Source organism: Gadus chalcogrammus, chromosome 12 (assembly GCF_026213295.1).
Source record: "Gadus chalcogrammus isolate NIFS_2021 chromosome 12, NIFS_Gcha_1.0, whole genome shotgun sequence".
Taxonomy (NCBI): Eukaryota; Metazoa; Chordata; class Actinopteri; order Gadiformes; family Gadidae; genus Gadus; species Gadus chalcogrammus.
Window position 1 is genome coordinate 8,641,726 of NC_079423.1, and position 24,714 is coordinate 8,666,439.

Genomic DNA, 24,714 nt, shown 5'->3' on the forward strand with positions numbered 1-24,714 from the left:
AAACTATTTTTGTGAAACATGAGGACAGTATAGTGATACTGCCAGCAGGGAGCACCAGAGAGCTGAACCGACAGTTGTACATTTCTTAAACTTTCACCAACACAAACACGCATGCTCACTTCAGATCATGGGAGGACGTCAAAAAATCACCACCCATTCTCTGACACTTTAACCATTAACCTTGGTTCAAACATTTAACATCACACGCACACGCAGTGTATTTCAGATAATGAATGAATTCAGATGTCACAATGATCGTTTACATGGATAAGGAGTCCTACTGAATCAATTACTGCCGTTCATATCTAACTGATGATTGTTTTTGTAAAAGTGTAACGTCGAGCCTCAGCCGCTTTCTCACTCCTTATGTGCTACTGTATAAAACCTGGTTTTGCGCCTCCACTAATTGCTTACGGCCATACCACCCTGAACACGCCCGATCTCGTCTGAACTCGGGAGCTAAGCAGGGTCGGGCCTGGTTAGTACTTGGATGGGAGACCGCCTGGGAATACCAGGTGCTGTAAGCTATTTCTTTTTCAACTCGAGCTCATTGACTCCGTGGCCTACCGTGGCGTACCGTGACCTGATGTTTACTGCCAACCGCTTTGGAGGATTTAAGCAACATACAAAAACTGACAACGTCTCTCAAGACTATTTTTGTGAAACATGAGGACAGTATAGTGATACTGCCAGCAGGGAGCACCAGAGAGCTGAACCGACAGTTGTACATTTCTTAAACTTTCACCAACACAAACACGCACGCTCACTTCAGATCATGGGAGGACGTCAAAAAATCACCACCCATTCTCTGACACTTTAACCCTTAACCTTGGTTCAAACATTTAACATCACACGCACATGCAGTGTATTTCAGATAATTAATGAATTCAGATGTCACAATGATCGTTTACATGGATAAGGAGTCTTACTGAATCAATTACTGCCGTTTATATCTAACTAATGATTGTTTTTGTAAGAGTGTAACGTCGAGCCTCAGCAGCTTTCTCACTCCTTATGTGCTACTGTATAAAACCTGGTTTTGCGCCTGCACTAGTTGCTTACGGCCATACCACCCTGAACACGCCCGATCTCGTCTGATCTCGGAAGCTAAGCAGGGTCGGGCCTGGTTAGTACTTGGATGGGAGACCGCCTGGGAATACCAGGTGCTGTAAGCTTTTTCTTTTTCAACTCGAGCTCATTGACTCCGTGGCGTACCGTGACCTGATGTTTACTGCCAACCGCTTTGGAGGATTTAAGCAACATACAAAAACTGACAACGTCTCTCAAAACTATTTTTGTGAAACATGAGGACAGTATAGTGATACTGCCAGCAGGGAGCACCAGAGAGCTGAACCGACAGTTGTACATTTCTTAAACTTTCACCAACACAAACACGCACGCTCACTTCAGATCATGGGAGGACGTCAAAAAATCACCACCCATTCTCTGACACTTTAACCGTTAACCTTGGTTCAAACATTTAACATCACACGCACACGCAGTGTATTTCAGATAATTAATGAATTCAGATGTCACAATGATCGTTTACATGGATAAGGAGTCCTACTGAATCAATTATTGCCGTTTATATCTAACTAATGATTGTTTTTGTAAGAGTGTAACGTCGAGCCTCAGCAGCTTTCTCACTCCTTATGTGCTACTGTATAAAACCTGGTTTTGCGCCTGCACTAATGGCTTACGGCCATACCACCCTGAACACGCCCGATCTCGTCTGATCTCGGAAGCTAAGCAGGGTCGGGCCTGGTTAGTACTTGGATGGGAGACCTCCTCAGAAGCCCAGGTTGCTGTAAGTAGTGAGGAGAAAATGACATGAATGACATGGATGATGACGATGATGATGAGGAGGAAGAAGCTGATGATGATGCTGATGATAACGAGGACATTAAAGTTAGTGATGGAGATGAGGCAGACGATGAAGATAAAGGAATTGAGGAGGTTGACGGAGAACCCACTAACCTTAACGCTAGGTGGGCATATGCAATGGCCAAGATTCTGCAGAAGAAAACCCCAGCGAGCAAACCAACGATACTGGTGAAGAGCAAGGAGTTGGACAAGATGAAGGTGAAGGAGAAACAAGATAGAAAAAAAAAAAAAAAGCTGGAGATCAGAGAAAAAGACGGACAAGAAGTGTACGTGGGAGTTGATGTTCAGGGTAAAAACCTGACATCGCAACAGATCGGGAGGCTGTAAGGAAAAAAAAAAGAGAGAGGAAGGAGAATGAGAAGAGAGAAAGGAGAGAAAGAGAGAAGAAAGAAGGTAAGGGGAAAGAAGAAAGAGAGAAGCGAAGAAGAAAGAGGGAGACAGAAAAGGAAAAAAAAAAAAAAAAAACACGCACGATCTCGTTTGATCTCGGAAGCTAAGCAGGGTCGGGCCTGGTTAGTACTTGGATGGGAGACCTCCTCAGAAGCCCAGGTTGCTGTAAGTAGTGACGGGTGTCACCAAAAGAAAAAAAAAAAAAACACGCCCGATCTCGTCTGATCTCGGAAGCTAAGCAGGTTCGGGCCTGGTTAGTACTTGGATGGGAGACCGCCTGGGAATACCAGGTGCTGTAAGCATTTTCTTTTTCAACTCGAGCTCATTGACTCCGTGGCCTACCGTGGCGTACCGTGACCTGATGTTTACTGCCAACCGCTTTGGAGGATTTAAGCAACATACAAAAACTGACAACGTCTCTCAAAACTATTTTTGTGAAACATGAGGACAGTATAGTGATACTGCCAGCAGGGAGCACCAGAGAGCTGAACCGACAGTTGTACATTTCTTAAACTTTCACCAACACAAACACGCACGCTCACTTCAGATCATGGGAGGACGTCAAAAAATCACCACCCATTCTCTGACACTTTAACCGTTAACCTTGGTTCAAACATTTAACATCACACGCACACGCAGTGTATTTCAGATAATTAATGAATTCAGATGTCACAATGATCGTTTACATGGATAAGGAGTCCTACTGAATCAATTACTGCCGTTTATATCTAACTAATGATTGTTTTTGTAAAAGTGTAACGTCGAGCCTCAGCAGCTTTCTCACTCCTTATGTGCTACTGTATAAAACCTGGTTTTGCGCCTGCACTAATTGCTTACGGCCATACCACCCTGAACACGCCCGATCTCGTCTGATCTCGGAAGCTAAGCAGGGTCGGGCCTGGTTAGTACTTGGATGGGAGACCGCCTGGGAATACCAGGTGCTGTAAGCTTTTTCTTTTTCAACTCGAGCTCATTGCCTCCGTGGCCTACCGTGGCGTACCGTGACCTGATGTTTACTGCCAACCGCTTTGGAGGATTTAAGCAACATACAAAAACTGACAACGTCTCTCAAAACTATTTTTGTGAAACATGAGGACAGTATAGTGATACTGCCAGCAGGGAGCACCAGAGAGCTGAACCGACAGTTGTACATTTCTTAAACTTTCACCAACACAAACACGCACGCTCACTTCAGATCATGGGAGGACGTCAAAAAATCACCACCCATTCTCTGACACTTTAACCGTTAACCTTGGTTCAAACATTTAACATCACACGCACACGCAGTGTATTTCAGATAATTAATGAATTCAGATGTCACAATGATCGTTTACATGGATAAGGAGTCCTACTGAATCAATTACTGCCGTTTATATCTAACTAATGATTGTTTTTGTAAAAGTGTAACGTCGAGCCTCAGCAGCTTTCTCACTCCTTATGTGCTACTGTATAAAACCTGGTTTTGCGCCTGCACTAATTGCTTACGGCCATACCACCCTGACGCCCCCTACAGTGTCGGAGTACGTAGTGTTTTTGAACAGCCGCATGGTGAATTGTTTGTTCTGGTGGAGAGAGTTTTGTTGGAGTATTGCTATCTGGTCTTACAACCTAGTTATTTTGTGTTTTTTTTCGTCCCCCGCAGTCATAGACTGTTGGGGGATCGCCCTGAGTTTATATTTATATATTTTTCCAGTCTTTTTTTGTTCCTTGTACTACTGTGGAGGCGAGAACGATCCGGGGCTTAGCTTCGGCGAAGCCACCGGTTGAAATGAGGGCCGGCGGGCGGCGAGCTGGAGCGACGGAGAATGGTGCAGGACGTGAGGTGGAGGAGGACGGAATGAAAAAGGGAGAAGTTGGCGGGTTGCGAGGAGGAAGGAGTGCTGCGGAGGAGTCGGGAGGAGAAAGGAGAGAAGGAGGGAGCGGGGGAGATGGAAACGGCAAGACGGCTGGAGGCGGGCAAGAGCAGGTGGCTGGTGGAGAAACAGCGGACGGGTTAAAAAAGACAGAGCGCAAGTATGAGAGGAGGCTCACGGTTTGCGTGGAGCAGTGCGGGGATGTTATACCCATTGGAGAACTAATGAAGGCTATGGCGGTTGTGTGCGGAGAGATAAGGGCTTGTAGGGTGCTGGCCCTCGGGAAGCTGGAGGTGACGGTGTGTGGAGAGAGGGGGAAGGACCGTCTACTGGACGGCTTTAAGGTACACAATACAAGGATAATTGCCAGAGAACTATGCAATGACGAGCTGGTGGTTTCCTTTCTCACCCTGCCAGCATACATATCGGACGAGGAAATCCTGGAGAGACTAAGAGGGTGGGGAGTCCGGGCGATTTCGTCCATTAAGAGGAGGATGTGGCCGGGCACCAACATAGCGGACGGAACAAGGATTGTACGGGTGAAATTTAATGAGCTCGTGCAATCCTTGCCGTATTCCACTAGATTCAACACGGCCACGGGTGTTGAATACTTTAGAGTTATCCACGACCGACAGATGAAGGTATGTAGGAACTGTATGCAGCCTGGCCATATCCTGCGCGAGTGCCCGGATTTCACCTGCCACAATTGCGGATGCCAGGGCCACTACGCCCGGGAGTGTGCCACAGGGGTGGTAAAGTGTCTGACGTGCCGGAGGAGGGAGAGGGACTGCATATGCCCGGTGGCGGTGGAGGCGGAGGGGGACGGCGGCGAGCTGGATGGTGGCGCACCGGGGGCGCAGGACGACGGTGGTGGTGAGGACGAGGAGGAGGGCATGGGCGCGAGCATGGACCGGGACGGTGCCTCTGGGGGGGAGGAATTCCCCACGTTGCTGGAGGAGGAGCTCACCTCGGGCCAGCCTGCGGACCCGGACCTGAGGGGAGAGCTGAGCGAGGGCCTGCCGCGGCGGCAGGGAGACAGGAGCGTGAGAGGCAGAGGTGAAAAACAGGAAGGGGTAAGAATGTTTGGGGATGGAACGGGGCTAACTGCACTTAAAATGACTTGGGGCAATGAGGAGGTGGGGGAGAGTGGGGATTTTGTTGTTGAAACTGTGAGGGAGGGGAGCTCGGGGAGTGACATGGACTTGGAGGAGCTAAGGGAGGCTAAAAAAAGGCTGTCTGCAAGGCAAAAAACGGACGGGAGTGGGAAGAAGAATAAGAATTGTTAATTTTTTTTGATGAAGGTTATTGTGCTAGCTGGCTCTTTTTCGTTGGTTTTTCCTTATTTTATTTTTTATTATTTATGGCTTTGGTTATTTTTTCCCTGAATGCGAACGGTATGAGAACTGAATATAAAAGAAATGCCATATTGGACATAAGAGCTGATATTTTGTGTTTACAGGAAACTAGGTGGGATGACAACCTACTGAATAGGAGTAGAAAGCAGTGGAAAGGCCAGATTTATTTTTCTGAAGGGACTCCCAGGGCCAGGGGAGTGGCAATATGTTTTAATAGTGCTAAAATAACGGGGATTAATTTAGTTCATAGAGATTTAGAGGGGAGGTTGTTAGTTGTTGATTGTGTTTATGAGGGGAGGGAACTTAGAATAATTAATTTACATGCACCCAATGGGGAGAAGGAGAGGAGGTTTTTTTTGGCTGGTTTAAATGTGTGGTGCAACCCTAACTGTATGATTGTGGGGGATTTTAATGTTATTTTGACTCGGTCTGATTTATCGAGTAACAATACGTTTAAAGGGGACAGCACTAGGCAAACCCTTAGGGACTTGATGGAGAACTATCAATTGGTAGACATATGGAGAGTCCTACACCCGTGGGAAAAGGTTTTCTCAAGGAGGCAACTTGTTGCTAATACTCTGAAACAGAGTAGGATTGACTTTGTGTTGGTACAAAGTGGTAATGTTAAATTAATTAAGAGTGTGGAATACATCAATAATACCTGGAGTGACCACGCGGGGATTAGGTTAGAGGTGGGAGGGAGGGGAGGGAGTGTCAACCAGAGGCCTTGGTGCTTTAATGCCAGCTTTTTGGGAGATGCTGTGTTTATGAAGAGCATGGGTTTTTTTTTGAAGAGAACGATGGATGAATGGAATGATGATGCGAATATGAGTGTGTGGTGGGAGAGTGTGAAAATAAGAATTAAAAACAAATGTGTCAGGTATGGTATAGAAAAAAGGAAAAGGGAAAATGCAGAGGAGGTTCATTTGAGAAAACAACTAAATGAGGAAATTAAACTGTTAGATGAGGAGGGTAATATATGTACGGAAAAATATGTGGATTTAAAAGAAAAATTGAGTGCCTTAGAGGTAGCGAAGTGTAGAGGGGCTGCTATTAGAAGCAGGATACAATATATGTACGAAGGGGAAAGGAGCACAGCCTTTTTCCTGGGTTTGGAAAAACAAAAACAAAATAAAACGGAGATAAAGGAGGTATTAGATAATGGTGGTCAAATAATAACTGATAAGGAAGAGATATTAAAAGTAGTTAGGGATTATTATGAGTGTTTATTTAAAAAAGATGCATGTGATGAGGATAGTGTGGGAGAGGCCTTAGAGGCACTGGAGAGGACTTTAAGTAGGGAGGATAGTGCTTGGTGCGATTGTGAATTTTCTGTGCAAGAGATTTATAGTGCTATTGATGGACTAAACAAGAATAAGAGCCCGGGGAGTGATGGTCTGACAGCCGAGTTTTACGTCGGCTTTAAGGGAATTCTGGCTCCGGTGGTTGAAAAACTCTGCAAGTATGTGGAGAAAACAGGCTGGCTCCCGGAGAGTATGGGATTAGGCATAATTACGATTTTTTATAAAAATAAGGGTGATAACAAAAATCTTGATAACTATAGGCCAATCAGTCTACTCAACACTGACTATAAAATTATTGCCAAGATACTTGCGAATAGAATGAGGGAGGTAATAGGCTCAGTAATAGGTCCAACTCAAGCGTATAGCATTCCGGGGAGGGACATTGGGGATTCGATATTAACAATAAAACAGGTAGTTAGAGATATGGAAGGGGAGGGAGGATTGTGGCTGGGGATTGATTTAAACAAAGCGTTTGATAGGGTGGATCAGGATTTCTTGGGGAGGGTACTGGAGAAACTTGGATTTGGGACTAAATTAAGGGGGTGGGTGGGATTGCTCTATGGGGGGGCTAAGAGTAAAATTAAGTGTAACGGTGCTCTGACTGACTCTTTCGATGTCAAGAGGTCAGTGAGGCAGGGCTGCCCAATGTCAGCACTGCTCTATAGCATGGTGGCGGAGCCGTTGGCGGCTTTAATTTTGAATGACAAAAGAGTGTGTGGAATAGGTAAGGGAAAAATTAGTTTAATGCAGTATGCGGATGATATTAATGTAATGGTAAAAAGTGAGAGTGATGTGGATATAGTGTTGAAACATATAGAAACGTATGAGAGAGCTTCAGGAGCAAAAATTAATATGGAGAAATCTGAAATAATGGGGATGGGTAGGAACAAAGACCTAGATAACAAATGGGGATTCAAAGTAGTGGAGAATCAAAGAAAAGTGCTCGGAGTGTATGTTGGTAGTGATGAGAATGAATGCGATGATTTGACGTGGAAGGATGTTATTGGGCGTATGCAAAAGACCCTGAGTATGTGGAGGGCTAGGGGTCTGCTGTTGAGGGGAAGGGTGGCCGTCACCAATGCTCTAGTGTTGTCGCAGGTGAATCATGCCTTGAGCACTTGTGCGCTTCCGACTTGGGCTGAGCAGAAGATTGCCAAAGTCGTTAGAGACTTTATTTGGAGGAGCAAAGCAGCCAGTATAGCGCATAGAACGCTGATAAGGGTCAATGATCAGGGTGGGCTAGGATTGATGGACGTACTCGCAAAAAGAACTGCGTTACGAACTAAATTGATAGGCAAATTTAGGGATGCAAGTCGGGAGGCGGCCTGGAAGGGCCACTTCAGCCAGTGGCTGAGCACATTTGGTCTCTTAAGTGATGACAATTTGTTGCAGACGCAGAACGCAGCGGCATATGCACATCTGCCGCGGTTCTTCCAGGAGGTGCTCAACGCGTGGTTCCTGCTGTTTGATAAGACTACACTCGTATGCGAGTCAAGAGCGTCTGTGATGAGGCTACCTTTCCTCTCCAGCCCATATTTTAAACAGGGGGGCGGAGGGGTCATCAAGAGCGTGGCTCTTGAGAGGGCGGGGCTGAAGCGGGTGGGAGATCTAGTGGACAGGGGAGGGAGATGGGATAAAGAAAGAGTGATTAGGATAATGAGAGAGAAGGGAATAACATATAGGAGGGGAGTGATTGTGAAAGTGTTGGAGAGAGTGGAAGAGTGTGTGATGAGTGAATGGGGGGACGGGTTTAGAAATAAGGGGAGGGTTGGGCAGGATGATGGGGTGGGAATCTTCCTGTGCCTGGGGGGGGAGACACACGCCATTACTGATGTCAAGACAAAGATTTGGTATAAGCATGCATTGACACATAGAGTGCAAAAACCCACATGTGAGAGTAAATGGGCAGACACATATCCGGACATTACACCCAACATTTTGTGGAAGTACATTAACATACCGCACACACCGCATGCAATATTTGATCTTGATTTCAAGATAAGGCACAGGAGGATTTTCACATGCATCATCCTGCACCAAATGCACAGGGGAGTGTATGGGAGGACGTGTATGGTGTGTGAAAGTGGGGATGAAGACGTGAATCACATTTTTGTGTATTGTTGCGAGCTAGTGGAGTTCTGGGGAAAAATCAAGGGGCTGCTGGGAGGGTGCAGTGTGGGAGACTGCTGGGTGGAACGGGGGTGGGAATTGTCTGTACTCTTGGGAGTGAGTAGGAAATATAAAAATTGGAAAATGATCAATATGATCTTTGGATTCGCAAGGAGGGCGATTTTTAACAGACGCAATTTTGCGCTGTATGAAAGGAGAAAGTTGGATGCATGGAGGCTGTTTGTGAATGAATGGAAAAGACACTTACGAATGCTGTATGTTGTGGACGAGGCTTTGTTTGTGAGTATGTTTGTAGAGAGCGCGGGAGTATGTGGTGTGAATGAGAATGGAATTGTATGGATGACTGAGCAGGGCACCGTTTGGGGTTGATTTGGGTGGTTTAAAGGGGGTGGCTTATTTTTGGAGGTGGGAGAGTGGGGGGTTTTTTGTGGGATTTTGGTTTTGTGTGTTTTTTTCGAATGAGGGGTGGTTTAATTTTGTGGGTAAATGGTCGAGGCTAAAAGATTCTGTGTTTGGCTGTTCGGTTTGTGCTTTGGGATTGAGGGGCGGTTTAATTTCGAGGGTAAGTGTATTCGGGAAAAGATACTGCTTTTGCTGTGTTGTTCTTATTTTTAATTTAAAAGAGAAAGTGTGTTTAGCTAATTGTTTGTGCGGTTTCTGAGGGTGGTTTATTTTGTGGGACTGTTTTTCATTTACTTTTATTTGATATACGTATAAATGAATGTGTAATTGTATAAAATTGAATATATTTTTGATAATAAAAAAGATAAAAAAAAAAAACACGCCCGATCTCGTCTGATCTCGGAAGCTAAGCAGGGTCGGGCCTGGTTAGTACTTGGATGGGAGACCGCCTGGGAATACCAGGTGCTGTAAGCTTTTTCTTTTTCAACTCGAGCTCATTGCCTCCGTGGCCTACCGTGGCGTACCGTGACCTGATGTTTACTGCCAACCGCTTTGGAGGATTTAAGCAACATACAAAAACTGACAACGTCTCTCAAAACTATTTTTGTGAAACATGAGGACAGTATAGTGATACTGCCAGCAGGGAGCACCAGAGAGCTGAACCGACAGTTGTACATTTCTTAAACTTTCACCAACACAAACACGCACGCTCACTTCAGATCATGGGAGGACGTCAAAAAATCACCACCCATTCTCTGACACTTTAACCGTTAACCTTGGTTCAAACATTTAACATCACACGCACACGCAGTGTATTTCAGATAATTAATGAATTCAGATGTCACAATGATCGTTTACATGGATAAGGAGTCCTACTGAATCAATTACTGCCGTTTATATCTAACTAATGATTGTTTTTGTAAAAGTGTAACGTCGAGCCTCAGCAGCTTTCTCACTCCTTATGTGCTACTGTATAAAACCTGGTTTTGCGCCTGCACTAATTGCTTACGGCCATACCACCCTGAACACGCCCGATCTCGTCTGATCTCGGAAGCTAAGCAGGGTCGGGCCTGGTTAGTACTTGGATGGGAGACCGCCTGGGAATACCAGGTGCTGTAAGCTTTTTCTTTTTCAACTCGAGCTCATTGACTCCGTGGCCTACCGTGGCGTACCGTGACCTGATGTTTACTGCCAACCGCTTTGGAGGATTTAAGCAACATACAAAAACTGACAACGTCTCTCAAAACTATTTTTGTGAAACATGAGGACAGTATAGTGATACTGCCAGCAGGGAGCACCAGAGAGCTGAACCGACAGTTGTACATTTCTTAAACTTTCACCAACACAAACACGCACGCTCACTTCAGATCATGGGAGGACGTCAAAAAATCACCACCCATTCTCTGACACTTTAACCGTTAACCTTGGTTCAAACATTTAACATCACACGCACACGCAGTGTATTTCAGATAATTAATGAATTCAGATGTCACAATGATCGTTTACATGGATAAGGAGTCCTACTGAATCAATTACTGCCGTTTATATCTAACTAATGATTGTTTTTGTAAGAGTGTAACGTCGAGCCTCAGCAGCTTTCTCACTCCTTATGTGCTACTGTATAAAACCTGGTTTTGCGCCTGCACTAATTGCTTACGGCCATACCACCCTGAACACGCCCGATCTCGTCTGATCTCGGAAGCTAAGCAGGGTCGGGCCTGGTTAGTACTTGGATGGGAGACCGCCTGGGAATACCAGGTGCTGTAAGCTTTTTCTTTTTCAACTCGAGCTCATTGACTCCGTGGCCTACCGTGGCGTACCGTGACCTGATGTTTACTGCCAACCGCTTTGGAGGATTTAAGCAACATACAAAAACTGACAACGTCTCTCAAAACTATTTTTGTGAAACATGAGGACAGTATAGTGATACTGCCAGCAGGGAGCACCAGAGAGCTGAACCGACAGTTGTACATTTCTTAAACTTTCACCAACACAAACACGCACGCTCACTTCAGATCATGGGAGGACGTCAAAAATCACCACCCATTCTCTGACACTTTAACCGTTAACCTTGGTTCAAACATTTAACATCACACGCACACGCAGTGTATTTCAGATAATTAATGAATTCAGATGTCACAATGATCGTTTACATGGATAAGGAGTCCTACTGAATCAATTACTGCCGTTTATATCTAACTAATGATTGTTTTTGTAAAAGTGTAACGTCGAGCCTCAGCAGCTTTCTCACTCCTTATGTGCTACTGTATAAAACCTGGTTTTGCGCCTGCACTAATTGCTTACGGCCATACCACCCTGAACACGCCCGATCTCGTCTGATCTCGGAAGCTAAGCAGGGTCGGGCCTGGTTAGTACTTGGATGGGAGACCGCCTGGGAATACCAGGTGCTGTAAGCTTTTTCTTTTTCAACTCGAGCTCATTGACTCCGTGGCCTACCGTGGCGTACCGTGACCTGATGTTTACTGCCAACCGCTTTGGAGGATTTAAGCAACATACAAAAACTGACAACGTCTCTCAAAACTATTTTTGTGAAACATGAGGACAGTATAGTGATACTGCCAGCAGGGAGCACCAGAGAGCTGAACCGACAGTTGTACATTTCTTAAACTTTCACCAACACAAACACGCACGCTCACTTCAGATCATGGGAGGACGTCAAAAAATCACCACCCATTCTCTGACACTTTAACCGTTAACCTTGGTTCAAACATTTAACATCACACGCACACGCAGTGTATTTCAGATAATTAATTAATTCAGATGTCACAATGATCGTTTACATGGATAAGGAGTCCTACTGAATCAATTACTGCCGTTTATATCTAACTAATGATTGTTTTTGTAAAAGTGTAACGTCGAGCCTCAGCAGCTTTCTCACTCCTTATGTGCTACTGTATAAAACCTGGTTTTGCGCCTGCACTATTGCTTACGGCCATACCACCCTGAACACGCCCGATCTCGTCTGATCTCGGAAGCTAAGCAGGGTCGGGCCTGGTTAGTACTTGGATGGGAGACCTCCTCAGAAGCCCAGGTTGCTGTAAGTAGTGACGGGTGTCACCAAAAGAAAAAAAAAACACGCCCGATCTCGTCTGATCTCGGAAGCTAAGCAGGGTCGGGCCTGGTTAGTACTGGGATGGGAGACCGCCTGGGAATACTAGGTGCTGTAAGCTTTTTCTTTTTCAACTCGAGCTCATTGACTCCGTGGCCTACCGTGGCGTACCGTGACCTGATGTTTACTGCCAACCGCTTTGGAGGATTTAAGCAACATACAAAAACTGACAACGTCTCTCAAAACTATTTTTGTGAAACATGAGGACAGTATAGTGATACTGCCAGCAGGGAGCACCAGAGAGCTGAACCGACAGTTGTACATTTCTTAAACTTTCACCAACACAAACACGGACGCTCACTTCAGATCATGGGAGGACGTCAAAAAATCACCACCCATTCTCTGACACTTTAAACCGTTAACCTTGGTTCAAACATTTAACATCACACGCACACGCAGTGTATTTCAGATAATTAATGAATTCAGATGTCACAATGATCGTTTACATGGATAAGGAGTCCTACTGAATCAATTACTGCCGTTTATATCTAACTAATGATTGTTTTTGTAAAAGTGTAACGTCGAGCCTCAGCAGCTTTCTCACTCCTTATGTGCTACTGTATAAAACCTGGTTTTGCGCCTGCACTAATTGCTTACGGCCATACCACCCTGAACACGCCCGATCTCGTCTGATCTCGGAAGCTAAGCAGGGTCGGGCCTGGTTAGTACTTGGATGGGAGACCGCCTGGGAATACCAGGTGCTGTAAGCTTTTTCTTTTTCAACTCGAGCTCATTGACTCCGTGGCCTACCGTGGCGTACCGTGACCTGATGTTTACTGCCAACCGCTTTGGAGGATTTAAGCAACATACAAAAACTGACAACGTCTCTCAAAACTATTTTTGTGAAACATGAGGACAGTATAGTGATACTGCCAGCAGGGAGCACCAGAGAGCTGAACCGACAGTTGTACATTTCTTAAACTTTCACCAACACAAACACGCACGCTCACTTCAGATCATGGGAGGACGTCAAAAAATCACCACCCATTCTCTGACACTTTAACCGTTAACCTTGGTTCAAACATTTAACATCACACGCACACGCAGTGTATTTCAGATAATTAATGAATTCAGATGTCACAATGATCGTTTACATGGATAAGGAGTCCTACTGAATCAATTACTGCCGTTTATATCTAACTAATGATTGTTTTTGTAAAGTGTAACGTCGAGCCTCAGCAGCTTTCTCACTCCTTATGTGCTACTGTATAAAACCTGGTTTTGCGCCTGCACTAATTGCTTACGGCCATACCACCCTGAACACGCCCGATCTCGTCTGATCTCGGAAGCTAAGCAGGGTCGGGCCTGGTTAGTACTTGGATGGGAGACCGCCTGGGAATACCAGGTGCTGTAAGCTTTTTCTTTTTCAACTCGAGCTCATTGCCTCCGTGGCCTACCGTGGCGTACCGTGACCTGATGTTTACTGCCAACCGCTTTGGAGGATTTAAGCAACATACAAAACTGACAACGTCTCTCAAAACTATTTTTGTGAAACATGAGGACAGTATAGTGATACTGCCAGCAGGGAGCACCAGAGAGCTGAACCGACAGTTGTACATTTCTTAAACTTTCACCAACACAAACACGCACGCTCACTTCAGATCATGGGAGGACGTCAAAAAATCACCACCCATTCTCTGACACTTTAACCGTTAACCTTGGTTCAAACATTTAACATCACACGCACACGCAGTGTATTTCAGATAATTAATGAATTCAGATGTCACAATGATCGTTTACATGGATAAGGAGTCCTACTGAATCAATTACTGCCGTTTATATCTAACTAATGATTGTTTTTGTAAGAGTGTAACGTCGAGCCTCAGCAGCTTTCTCACTCCTTATGTGCTACTGTATAAAACCTGGTTTTGCGCCTGCACTAATTGCTTACGGCCATACCACCCTGAACACGCCCGATCTCGTCTGATCTCGGAAGCTAAGCAGGGTCGGGCCTGGTTAGTACTTGGATGGGAGACCGCCTGGGAATACCAGGTGCTGTAAGCTTTTTCTTTTTCAACTCGAGCTCATTGCCTCCGTGGCCTACCGTGGCGTACCGTGACCTGATGTTTACTGCCAACCGCTTTGGAGGATTTAAGCAACATACAAAAACTGACAACGTCTCTCAAAACTATTTTTGTGAAACATGAGGACAGTATAGTGATACTGCCAGCAGGGAGCACCAGAGAGCTGAACCGACAGTTGTACATTTCTTAAACTTTCACCAACACAAACACGCACGCTCACTTCAGATCATGGGAGGACGTCAAAAAATCACCACCCATTCTCTGACACTTTAACCGTTAACCTTGGTTCAAACATTTAACATCACACGCACACGCAGTGTATTTCAGATAATTAATGAATTCAGATGTCACAATGATCGTTTACATGGATAAGGAGTCCTACTGAATCAATTACTGCCGTTTATATCTAACTAATGATTGTTTTTGTAAAAGTGTAACGTCGAGCCTCAGCAGCTTTCTCACTCCTTATGTGCTACTGTATAAAACCTGGTTTTGCGCCTGCACTAATTGCTTACGGCCATACCACCCTGAACACGCCCGATCTCGTCTGATCTCGGAAGCTAAGCAGGGTCGGGCCTGGTTAGTACTTGGATGGGAGACCGCCTGGGAATACCAGGTGCTGTAAGCTTTTTCTTTTTCAACTCGAGCTCATTGCCTCCGTGGCCTACCGTGGCGTACCGTGACCTGATGTTTACTGCCAACCGCTTTGGAGGATTTAAGCAACATACAAAAACTGACAACGTCTCTCAAAACTATTTTTGTGAAACATGAGGACAGTATAGTGATACTGCCAGCAGGGAGCACCAGAGAGCTGAACCGACAGTTGTACATTTCTTAAACTTTCACCAACACAAACACGCACGCTCACTTCAGATCATGGGAGGACGTCAAAAAATCACCACCCATTCTCTGACACTTTAACCGTTAACCTTGGTTCAAACATTTAACATCACACGCACACGCAGTGTATTTCAGATAATTAATGAATTCAGATGTCACAATGATCGTTTACATGGATAAGGAGTCCTACTGAATCAATTACTGCCGTTTATATCTAACTAATGATTGTTTTTGTAAAAGTGTAACGTCGAGCCTCAGCAGCTTTCTCACTCCTTATGTGCTACTGTATAAAACCTGGTTTTGCGCCTGCACTAATTGCTTACGGCCATACCACCCTGAACACGCCCGATCTCGTCTGATCTCGGAAGCTAAGCAGGGTCGGGCCTGGTTAGTACTTGGATGGGAGACCGCCTGGGAATACCAGGTGCTGTAAGCTTTTTCTTTTTCAACTCGAGCTCATTGACTCCGTGGCCTACCGTGGCGTACCGTGACCTGATGTTTACTGCCAACCGCTTTGGAGGATTTAAGCAACATACAAAAACTGACAACGTCTCTCAAAACTATTTTTGTGAAACATGAGGACAGTATAGTGATACTGCCAGCAGGGAGCACCAGAGAGCTGAACCGACAGTTGTACATTTCTTAAACTTTCACCAACACAAACACGCACGCTCACTTCAGATCATGGGAGGACGTCAAAAAATCACCACCCATTCTCTGACACTTTAACCGTTAACCTTGGTTCAAACATTTAACATCACACGCACACGCAGTGTATTTCAGATAATTAATGAATTCAGATGTCACAATGATCGTTTACATGGATAAGGAGTCCTACTGAATCAATTACTGCCGTTTATATCTAACTAATGATTGTTTTTGTAAGAGTGTAACGTCGAGCCTCAGCAGCTTTCTCACTCCTTATGTGCTACTGTATAAAACCTGGTTTTGCGCCTGCACTAATTGCTTACGGCCATACCACCCTGAACACGCCCGATCTCGTCTGATCTCGGAAGCTAAGCAGGGTCGGGCCTGGTTAGTACTTGGATGGGAGACCGCCTGGGAATACCAGGTGCTGTAAGCTTTTTCTTTTTCAACTCGAGCTCATTGACTCCGTGGCCTACCGTGGCGTACCGTGACCTGATGTTTACTGCCAACCGCTTTGGAGGATTTAAGCAACATACAAAAACTGACAACGTCTCTCAAAACTATTTTTGTGAAACATGAGGACAGTATAGTGATACTGCCAGCAGGGAGCACCAGAGAGCTGAACCGACAGTTGTACATTTCTTAAACTTTCACCAACACAAACACGCACGCTCACTTCAGATCATGGGAGGACGTCAAAAAATCACCACCCATTCTCTGACACTTTAACCGTTAACCTTGGTTCAAACATTTAACATCACACGCACACGCAGTGTATTTCAGATAATTAATGAATTCAGATGTCACAATGATCGTTTACATGGATAAGGAGTCCTACTGAATCAATTACTGCCGTTTATATCTAACTAATGATTGTTTTTGTAAAAGTGTAACGTCGAGCCTCAGCAGCTTTCTCACTCCTTATGTGCTACTGTATAAAACCTGGTTTTGCGCCTGCACTAATTGCTTACGGCCATACCACCCTGAACACGCCCGATCTCGTCTGATCTCGGAAGCTAAGCAGGGTCGGGCCTGGTTAGTACTTGGATGGGAGACCGCCTGGGAATACCAGGTGCTGTAAGCTTTTTCTTTTTCAACTCGAGCTCATTGACTCCGTGGCCTACCGTGGCGTACCGTGACCTGATGTTTACTGCCAACCGCTTTGGAGGATTTAAGCAACATACAAAAACTGACAACGTCTCTCAAAACTATTTTTGTGAAACATGAGGACAGTATAGTGATACTGCCAGCAGGGAGCACCAGAGAGCTGAACCGACAGTTGTACATTTCTTAAACTTTCACCAACACAAACACGCACGCTCACTTCAGATCATGGGAGGACGTCAAAAAATCACCACCCATTCTCTGACACTTTAACCGTTAACCTTGGTTCAAACATTTAACATCACACGCACACGCAGTGTATTTCAGATAATTAATGAATTCAGATGTCACAATGATCGTTTACATGGATAAGGAGTCCTACTGAATCAATTACTGCCGTTTATATCTAACTAATGATTGTTTTTGTAAAAGTGTAACGTCGAGCCTCAGCAGCTTTCTCACTCCTTATGTGCTACTGTATAAAACCTGGTTTTGCGCCTGCACTAATTGCTTACGGCCATACCACCCTGAACACGCCCGATCTCGTCTGATCTCGGAAGCTAAGCAGGGTCGGGCCTGGTTAGTACTTGGATGGGAGACCGCCTGGGAATACCAGGTGCTGTAAGCTTTTTCTTTTTCAACTCGAGCTCATTGACTCCGTGGCCTACCGTGGCGTACCGTGACCTGATGTTTACTGCCAACCGCTTTGGAGGATTTAAGCAACATACAAAAACTGACAACGTCTCTCAAAACTATTTTTGTGAAACATGAGGACAGTATAGTGATACTGCCAGCAGGGAGCACCAGAGAGCTGAACCGACAGTTGTACATTTCTTAAACTTTCACCAACACAAACACGCACGCTCACTTCAGATCATGGGAGGACGTCAAAAAATCACCACCCATTCTCTGACACTTTAACCGTTAACCTTGGTTCAAACATTTAACATCACACGCACACGCAGTGTATTTCAGATAATTAATGAATTCAGATGTCACAATGATCGTTTACATGGATAAGGAGTCCTACTGAATCAATTACTGCCGTTTATATCTAACTAATGATTGTTTTTGTAAAAGTGTAACGTCGAGCCTCAGCAGCTTTCTCACTCCTTATGTGCTACTGTATAAAACCTGGTTTTGCGCCTGCACTAATTGCTTACGGCCATACCACCCTGAACACGCCCGATCTCGTCTGATCTCGGAAGCTAAGCAGGGTCGGGCCTGGTTAGTACTTGGATGGGAGACCGCCTGGGAATACCAGGTGCTGTAAGCTTTTTCTTTTTCAACTCGAGCTCATTGACTCCGTGGCCTACCGTGGCGTACCGTGACCTGATGTTTACTGCCAACCGCTTTGGAGGATTTAAGCAACATACAAAAACTGACAACGTCTCTCAAAACTATTTTTGTGAAACATGAGGACAGTATAGTGATACTGCCAGCAGGGAGCACCAGAGAGCTGAACCGACAGTTGTACATTTCTTAAACTTTCACCAACACAAACACGCACGCTCACTTCAGATCATGGGAGGACGTCAAAAAATCACCACCCATTCTCTGACACTTTAACCGTTAACCTTGGTTCAAACATTTAACATCACACGCACACGCAGTGTATTTCAGATAATTAATGAATTCAGATGTCACAATGATCGTTTACATGGATAAGGAGTCCTACTGAATCAATTACTGCCGTTTATATCTAACTAATGATTGTTTTTGTAAGAGTGTAACGTCGAGCCTCAGCAGCTTTCTCACTCCTTATGTGCTACTGTATAAAACCTGGTTTTGCGCCTGCACTAATTGCTTACGGCCATACCACCCTGAACACGCCCGATCTCGTCTGATCTCGGAAGCTAAGCAGGGTCGGGCCTGGTTAGTACTTGGATGGGAGACCGCCTGGGAATACCAGGTGCTGTAAGCTTTTTCTTTTTCAACTCGAGCTCATTGCCTCCGTGGCCTACCGTGGCGTACCGTGACCTGATGTTTACTGCCAACCGCTTTGGAGGATTTAAGCAACATACAAAAACTGACAACGTCTCTCAAAACTATTTTTGTGAAACATGAGGACAGTATAGTGATACTGCCAGCAGGGAGCACCAGAGAGCTGAACCGACAGTTGTACATTTCTTAAACTTTCACCAACACAAACACGCACGCTCACTTCAGATCATGGGAGGACGTCAAAAAATCACCACCCATTCTCTGACACTTTAACCGTTAACCTTGGTTCAAACATTTAACATCACACGCACACGCAGTGTATTTCAGATAATTAATGAATTCAGATGTCACAATGATCGTTTACATGGATAAGGAGTCCTACTGAATCAATTACTGCCGTTTATATCTAACTAATGATTGTTTTTGTAAAAGTGTAACGTCGAGCCTCAGCAGCTTTCTCACTCCTTATGTGCTACTGTATAAAACCTGGTTTTGCGCCTGCACTAATTGCTTACGGCCATACCACCCTGAACACGCCCGATCTCGTCTGATCTCGGAAGCTAAGCAGGGTCGGGCCTGGTTAGTACTTGGATGGGAGACCGCCTGGGAATACCAGGTGCTGTAAGCTTTTTCTTTTTCAACTCGAGCTCATTGCCTCCGTGGCCTACCGTGGCGTACCGTGACCTGATGTTTACTGCCAACCGCTTTGGAGGATTTAAGCAACATACAAAAACTGACAACGTCTCTCAAAACTATTTTTGTGAAACATGAGGACAGTATAGTGATACTGCCAGCAGGGAGCACCAGAGAGCTGAACCGACAGTTGTACATTTCTTAAACTTTCACCAACACAAACACGCACGCTCACTTCAGATCATGGGAGGACGTCAAAAAATCACCACCCATTCTCTGACACTTTAACCGTTAACCTTGGTTCAAACATTTAACATCACACGCACACGCAGTGTATTTCAGATAATTAATGAATTCAGATGTCACAATGATCGTTTACATGGATAAGGAGTCCTACTGAATCAATTACTGCCGTTTATATCTAACTAATGATTGTTTTTGTAAAAGTGTAACGTCGAGCCTCAGCAGCTTTCTCACTCCTTATGTGCTACTGTATAAAACCTGGTTTTGCGCCTGCACTAATTGCTTACGGCCATACCACCCTGAACACGCCCGATCTCGTCTGATCTCGGAAGCTAAGCAGGGTCGGGCCTGGTTAGTACTTGGATGGGAGACCGCCTGGGAATACCAGGTGCTGTAAGCTTTTTCTTTTTCAACTCGAGCTCATTGCCTCCGTGGCCTACCGTGGCGTACCGTGACCTGATGTTTACTGCCAACCGCTTTGGAGGATTTAAGCAACATACAAAAACTGACAACGTCTCTCAAAACTATTTTTGTGAAACATGAGGACAGTATAGTGATACTGCCAGCAGGGAGCACCAGAGAGCTGAAACGACAGTTGTACATTTCTTAAACTTTCACCAACACAAACACGCACGCTCACTTCAGATCATGGGAGGACGTCAAAAAATCACCACCCATTCTCTGACACTTTAACCGTTAACCTTGGTTCAAACATTTAACATCACACGCACACGCAGTGTATTTCAGATAATTAATGAATTCAGATGTCACAATGATCGTTTACATGGATAAGGAGTCCTACTGAATCAATTACTGCCGTTTATATCTAACTAATGATTGTTTTTGTAAAAGTGTAACGTCGAGCCTCAGCAGCTTTCTCACTCCTTATGTGCTACTGTATAAAACCTGGTTTTGCGCCTGCACTAATTGCTTACGGCCATACCACCCTGAACACGCCCGATCTCGTCTGATCTCGGAAGCTAAGCAGGGTCGGGCCTGGTTAGTACTTGGATGGGAGACCGCCTGGGAATACCAGGTGCTGTAAGCTTTTTCTTTTTCAACTCGAGCTCATTGCCTCCGTGGCCTACCGTGGCGTACCGTGACCTGATGTTTACTGCCAACCGCTTTGGAGGATTTAAGCAACATACAAAAACTGACAACGTCTCTCAAAACTATTTTTGTGAAACATGAGGACAGTATAGTGATACTGCCAGCAGGGAGCACCAGAGAGCTGAAACGACAGTTGTACATTTCTTAAACTTTCACCAACACAAACACGCACGCTCACTTCAGATCATGGGAGGACGTCAAAAAATCACCACCCATTCTCTGACACTTTAACCGTTAACCTTGGTTCAAACATTTAACATCACACGCACACGCAGTGTATTTCAGATAATTAATGAATTCAGATGTCACAATGATCGTTTACATGGATAAGGAGTCCTACTGAATCAATTACTGCCGTTTATATCTAACTAATGATTGTTTTTGTAAAAGTGTAACGTCGAGCCTCAGCAGCTTTCTCACTCCTTATGTGCTACTGTATAAAACCTGGTTTTGCGCCTGCACTAATTGCTTACGGCCATACCACCCTGAACACGCCCGATCTCGTCTGATCTCGGAAGCTAAGCAGGGTCGGGCCTGGTTAGTACTTGGATGGGAGACCGCCTGGGAATACCAGGTGCTGTAAGCTTTTTCTTTTTCAACTCGAGCTCATTGACTCCGTGGCCTACCGTGGCGTACCGTGACCTGATGTTTACTGCCAACCGCTTTGGAGGATTTAAGCAACATACAAAAACTGACAACGTCTCTCAAAACTATTTTTGTGAAACATGAGGACAGTATAGTGATACTGCCAGCAGGGAGCACCAGAGAGCTGAACCGACAGTTGTACATTTCTTAAACTTTCACCAACACAAACACGCACGCTCACTTCAGATCATGGGAGGACGTCAAAAAATCACCACCCATTCTCTGACACTTTAACCGTTAACCTTGGTTCAAACATTTAACATCACACGCACACGCAGTGTATTTCAGATAATTAATGAATTCAGATGTCACAATGATCGTTTACATGGATAAGGAGTCCTACTGAATCAATTACTGCCGTTTATATCTAACTAATGATTGTTTTTGTAAGAGTGTAACGTCGAGCCTCAGCAGCTTTCTCACTCCTTATGTGCTACTGTATAAAACCTGGTTTTGCGCCTGCACTAATTGCTTACGGCCATACCACCCTGAACACGCCCGATCTCGTCTGATCTCGGAAGCTAAGCAGGGTCGGGCCTGGTTAGTACTTGGATGGGAGACCGCCTGGGAATACCAGGTGTAGTAAGCTTTTTCTTTTTCAATTCGAGCTCATTGACTCCGTGGCCTACCGTGGCGTACCGTGACCTGATGTTTACTGCCAACCGCTTTGGAGGATTTAAGCAACATACAAAAACTGACAACGTCTCTCAAAACTATTTTTGTGAAACATGAGGACAGTATAGTGATACTGCCAGCAGGGAGCACCAGAGAGCTGAACCGACAGTTGTACATTTCTTAAACTTTCACCAACACAAACACGCACGCTCACTTCAGATCATGGGAGGACGTCAAAAAATCACCACCCATTCTCTGACACTTTAACCGTTAACCTTGGTTCAAACATTTAACATCACACGCACACGCAGTGTATTTCAGATAATTAATGAATTCAGATGTCACAATGATCGTTTACATGGATAAGGAGTCCTACTGAATCAATTACTGCCGTTTATATCTAACTAATGATTGTTTTTGTAAGAGTGTAACGTCGAGCCTCAGCAGCTTTCTCACTCCTTATGTGCTACTGTATAAAACCTGGTTTTGCGCCTGCACTATTTGCTTACGGCCATACCAACCTGAACACGTCCGATCTCGTCTGATCTCGGAAGTTAAGCAGGGTCGGGTCTGGTTAGTACTTGGATGGGAGACCGCCTGGGAGTACCAGGTGCTGTAAGCTTTTTCTTTTTCAACTCGAGCTCATTGCCTCCGTGGCCTACCGTGGCGTACCGTGACCTGATGTTTACTGCCAACCGCTTTGGAGGATTTAAGCAACATACAAAAACTGACAACGTCTCTCAAAACTATTTTTGTGAAACATGAGGACAGTATAGTGATACTGCCAGCAGGGAGCACCAGAGAGCTGAAACGACAGTTGTACATTTCTTAAACTTTCACCAACACAAACACGCACGCTCACTTCAGATCATGGGAGGACGTCAAAAAATCACCACCCATTCTCTGACACTTTAACCGTTAACCTTGGTTCAAACATTTAACATCACACGCACACGCAGTGTATTTCAGATAATTAATGAATTCAGATGTCACAATGATCGTTTACATGGATAAGGAGTCCTACTGAATCAATTACTGCCGTTTATATCTAACTAATGATTGTTTTTGTAAGAGTGTAACGTCGAGCCTCAGCAGCTTTCTCACTCCTTATGTGCTACTGTATAAAACCTGGTTTTGCGCCTGCACTAATTGCTTACGGCCATACCACCCTGAACACGCCCGATCTCGTCTGATCTCGGAAGCTAAGCAGGGTCGGGCCTGGTTAGTACTTGGATGGGAGACCGCCTGGGAATACCAGGTGCTGTAAGCTTTTTCTTTTTCAACTCGAGCTCATTGCCTCCGTGGCCTACCGTGGCGTACCGTGACCTGATGTTTACTGCCAACCGCTTTGGAGGATTTAAGCAACATACAAAAACTGACAACGTCTCTCAAAACTATTTTTGTGAAACATGAGGACAGTATAGTGATACTGCCAGCAGGGAGCACCAGAGAGCTGAACCGACAGTTGTACATTTCTTAAACTTTCACCAACACAAACACGCACGCTCACTTCAGATCATGGGAGGACGTCAAAAAATCACCACCCATTCTCTGACACTTTAACCGTTAACCTTGGTTCAAACATTTAACATCACACGCACACGCAGTGTATTTCAGATAATTAATGAATTCAGATGTCACAATGATCGTTTACATGGATAAGGAGTCCTACTGAATCAATTACTGCCGTTTATATCTAACTAATGATTGTTTTTGTAAAAGTGTAACGTCGAGCCTCAGCAGCTTTCTCACTCCTTATGTGCTACTGTATAAAACCTGGTTTTGCGCCTGCACTAATTGCTTACGGCCATACCACCCTGAACACGCCCGATCTCGTCTGATCTCGGAAGCTAAGCAGGGTCGGGCCTGGTTAGTACTTGGATGGGAGACCGCCTGGGAATACCAGGTGCTGTAAGCTTTTTCTTTTTCAACTCGAGCTCATTGCCTCCGTGGCCTACCGTGGCGTACCGTGACCTGATGTTTACTGCCAACCGCTTTGGAGGATTTAAGCAACATACAAAAACTGACAACGTCTCTCAAAACTATTTTTGTGAAACATGAGGACAGTATAGTGATACTGCCAGCAGGGAGCACCAGAGAGCTGAACGACAGTTGTACATTTCTTAAACTTTCACCAACACAAACACGCACGCTCACTTCAGATCATGGGAGGACGTCAAAAAATCACCACCCATTCTCTGACACTTTAACCGTTAACCTTGGTTCAAACATTTAACATCACACGCACACGCAGTGTATTTCAGATAATTAATGAATTCAGATGTCACAATGATCGTTTACATGGATAAGGAGTCCTACTGAATCAATTACTGCCGTTTATATCTAACTAATGATTGTTTTTGTAAAGTGTAACGTCGAGCCTCAGCAGCTTTCTCACTCCTTATGTGCTACTGTATAAAACCAGGTTTTGCGCCTGCACTAATTGCTTACGGCCATACC

General features: G+C 44.9%; 26 non-coding genes across 26 annotated transcripts; all 26 read left to right on the plus strand.

Moving 5' to 3' along the window:
- Positions 1–408: 408 nt before the first annotated feature.
- Positions 409–527, plus strand: LOC130399767 (5S ribosomal RNA). The gene has a single exon (XR_008902266.1). It is a non-coding gene; the product is annotated as a 5S ribosomal RNA (ribosomal RNA).
- A 529-nt stretch (positions 528–1,056) lies between these two features.
- Positions 1,057–1,175, plus strand: LOC130397403 (5S ribosomal RNA). Its single transcript, XR_008899998.1, has one exon. It is a non-coding gene; the product is annotated as a 5S ribosomal RNA (ribosomal RNA).
- A 519-nt stretch (positions 1,176–1,694) lies between these two features.
- Positions 1,695–1,814, plus strand: LOC130394153 (5S ribosomal RNA). The gene has a single exon (XR_008897339.1). It is a non-coding gene; the product is annotated as a 5S ribosomal RNA (ribosomal RNA).
- A 1,291-nt stretch (positions 1,815–3,105) lies between these two features.
- On the plus strand, positions 3,106–3,224 carry LOC130397405 (5S ribosomal RNA). Its single transcript, XR_008900000.1, has one exon. It is a non-coding gene; the product is annotated as a 5S ribosomal RNA (ribosomal RNA).
- A 7,097-nt stretch (positions 3,225–10,321) lies between these two features.
- Positions 10,322–10,440, plus strand: LOC130397406 (5S ribosomal RNA). Its single transcript, XR_008900001.1, has one exon. It is a non-coding gene; the product is annotated as a 5S ribosomal RNA (ribosomal RNA).
- Positions 10,441–10,969: 529 nt separating this feature from the next.
- LOC130397407 (5S ribosomal RNA) lies at positions 10,970–11,088 on the plus strand. The gene has a single exon (XR_008900002.1). It is a non-coding gene; the product is annotated as a 5S ribosomal RNA (ribosomal RNA).
- A 528-nt stretch (positions 11,089–11,616) lies between these two features.
- Positions 11,617–11,735, plus strand: LOC130397408 (5S ribosomal RNA). Its single transcript, XR_008900003.1, has one exon. It is a non-coding gene; the product is annotated as a 5S ribosomal RNA (ribosomal RNA).
- Positions 11,736–12,263: 528 nt separating this feature from the next.
- Positions 12,264–12,383, plus strand: LOC130394154 (5S ribosomal RNA). The gene has a single exon (XR_008897340.1). It is a non-coding gene; the product is annotated as a 5S ribosomal RNA (ribosomal RNA).
- Positions 12,384–13,039: 656 nt separating this feature from the next.
- Positions 13,040–13,158, plus strand: LOC130397409 (5S ribosomal RNA). Its single transcript, XR_008900004.1, has one exon. It is a non-coding gene; the product is annotated as a 5S ribosomal RNA (ribosomal RNA).
- Positions 13,159–13,686: 528 nt separating this feature from the next.
- Positions 13,687–13,805, plus strand: LOC130397410 (5S ribosomal RNA). The gene has a single exon (XR_008900005.1). It is a non-coding gene; the product is annotated as a 5S ribosomal RNA (ribosomal RNA).
- Positions 13,806–14,333: 528 nt separating this feature from the next.
- On the plus strand, positions 14,334–14,452 carry LOC130397411 (5S ribosomal RNA). The gene has a single exon (XR_008900006.1). It is a non-coding gene; the product is annotated as a 5S ribosomal RNA (ribosomal RNA).
- Positions 14,453–14,981: 529 nt separating this feature from the next.
- Positions 14,982–15,100, plus strand: LOC130397412 (5S ribosomal RNA). The gene has a single exon (XR_008900007.1). It is a non-coding gene; the product is annotated as a 5S ribosomal RNA (ribosomal RNA).
- A 529-nt stretch (positions 15,101–15,629) lies between these two features.
- LOC130397413 (5S ribosomal RNA) lies at positions 15,630–15,748 on the plus strand. The gene has a single exon (XR_008900008.1). It is a non-coding gene; the product is annotated as a 5S ribosomal RNA (ribosomal RNA).
- A 529-nt stretch (positions 15,749–16,277) lies between these two features.
- On the plus strand, positions 16,278–16,396 carry LOC130397414 (5S ribosomal RNA). The gene has a single exon (XR_008900009.1). It is a non-coding gene; the product is annotated as a 5S ribosomal RNA (ribosomal RNA).
- A 529-nt stretch (positions 16,397–16,925) lies between these two features.
- LOC130397416 (5S ribosomal RNA) lies at positions 16,926–17,044 on the plus strand. The gene has a single exon (XR_008900011.1). It is a non-coding gene; the product is annotated as a 5S ribosomal RNA (ribosomal RNA).
- A 529-nt stretch (positions 17,045–17,573) lies between these two features.
- On the plus strand, positions 17,574–17,692 carry LOC130397417 (5S ribosomal RNA). The gene has a single exon (XR_008900012.1). It is a non-coding gene; the product is annotated as a 5S ribosomal RNA (ribosomal RNA).
- A 529-nt stretch (positions 17,693–18,221) lies between these two features.
- On the plus strand, positions 18,222–18,340 carry LOC130397419 (5S ribosomal RNA). Its single transcript, XR_008900013.1, has one exon. It is a non-coding gene; the product is annotated as a 5S ribosomal RNA (ribosomal RNA).
- Positions 18,341–18,869: 529 nt separating this feature from the next.
- Positions 18,870–18,988, plus strand: LOC130397420 (5S ribosomal RNA). The gene has a single exon (XR_008900014.1). It is a non-coding gene; the product is annotated as a 5S ribosomal RNA (ribosomal RNA).
- A 529-nt stretch (positions 18,989–19,517) lies between these two features.
- LOC130397421 (5S ribosomal RNA) lies at positions 19,518–19,636 on the plus strand. The gene has a single exon (XR_008900015.1). It is a non-coding gene; the product is annotated as a 5S ribosomal RNA (ribosomal RNA).
- A 529-nt stretch (positions 19,637–20,165) lies between these two features.
- LOC130397422 (5S ribosomal RNA) lies at positions 20,166–20,284 on the plus strand. The gene has a single exon (XR_008900016.1). It is a non-coding gene; the product is annotated as a 5S ribosomal RNA (ribosomal RNA).
- Positions 20,285–20,813: 529 nt separating this feature from the next.
- Positions 20,814–20,932, plus strand: LOC130397423 (5S ribosomal RNA). The gene has a single exon (XR_008900017.1). It is a non-coding gene; the product is annotated as a 5S ribosomal RNA (ribosomal RNA).
- Positions 20,933–21,461: 529 nt separating this feature from the next.
- On the plus strand, positions 21,462–21,580 carry LOC130397424 (5S ribosomal RNA). The gene has a single exon (XR_008900018.1). It is a non-coding gene; the product is annotated as a 5S ribosomal RNA (ribosomal RNA).
- A 529-nt stretch (positions 21,581–22,109) lies between these two features.
- On the plus strand, positions 22,110–22,228 carry LOC130401059 (5S ribosomal RNA). Its single transcript, XR_008903521.1, has one exon. It is a non-coding gene; the product is annotated as a 5S ribosomal RNA (ribosomal RNA).
- Positions 22,229–22,757: 529 nt separating this feature from the next.
- LOC130395005 (5S ribosomal RNA) lies at positions 22,758–22,876 on the plus strand. The gene has a single exon (XR_008898109.1). It is a non-coding gene; the product is annotated as a 5S ribosomal RNA (ribosomal RNA).
- A 529-nt stretch (positions 22,877–23,405) lies between these two features.
- Positions 23,406–23,524, plus strand: LOC130397425 (5S ribosomal RNA). The gene has a single exon (XR_008900019.1). It is a non-coding gene; the product is annotated as a 5S ribosomal RNA (ribosomal RNA).
- A 529-nt stretch (positions 23,525–24,053) lies between these two features.
- Positions 24,054–24,172, plus strand: LOC130397426 (5S ribosomal RNA). The gene has a single exon (XR_008900020.1). It is a non-coding gene; the product is annotated as a 5S ribosomal RNA (ribosomal RNA).
- The last annotated feature ends 542 nt before the right edge of the window (positions 24,173–24,714 follow it).